Source organism: Colobus angolensis, unplaced genomic scaffold (genome assembly GCF_000951035.1).
Source record: "Colobus angolensis palliatus isolate OR3802 unplaced genomic scaffold, Cang.pa_1.0 Scaffold83, whole genome shotgun sequence".
Lineage (NCBI taxonomy): Eukaryota > Metazoa > Chordata > Mammalia > Primates > Cercopithecidae > Colobus > Colobus angolensis.
Genome location: NW_012122154.1, coordinates 228,806 through 229,450, shown reverse-complemented (window position 1 = coordinate 229,450; position 645 = coordinate 228,806).

Sequence of the window (645 nt, the reverse complement as noted above, 5' to 3'; positions counted from 1 at the left end):
TTTTTTTTTTTGAGATAGGGTCTTGCTCTGTCGTCAGGCCGGAATGCAGTGGCGCGATCTCCGCTCACTGCAACCTCCGCTTCCCGACTTCAAGCGATTCTCCTGCCTCAGCTACTGGTGCACGCCACCACACCCGGCTAATTTTTGTATTTTCAATAGAGACAGGGTTTCACCATGTTGACCAGGATGGTCTCGATCTCATGACCTCGTGATCAGGCCGCCTGGGCATCCCAAAGTGTTGGTATTACAGGCGTGAGCCACCGTGCCCGGCCGGTTCTTTCTCTTCTAATCGCCTTCTCCCCAAGCATCCACCAGAGGACGCAGCTCCCCCAAAACTTTCCACCCAGTGCTTGGCTGGAGGAACTCAGTCCACGCTTCTCTGCTAGTCTAGGCCCGCGGTTAAGTCAATGCAACCCGAGACCCAGCTGCCCGTTGTCATGGGGACGGAAAGCTATGATGTCACCACCGTCCGGGTGGGTGTGATGGGGTTCACCCTCCCATTTCCCCAAGACCCCCTGCCAGGACACGGGCGGAGGCGGGAGAGAAAATCAAAAAGCCTCGCTCCTTCCCCTTAGCATCTCTCTCCCGCCGTGTTCAGGAAGTGGATAGCTGCCCCCGCTCTTGTCCGCACTGGTGCACCTGCGT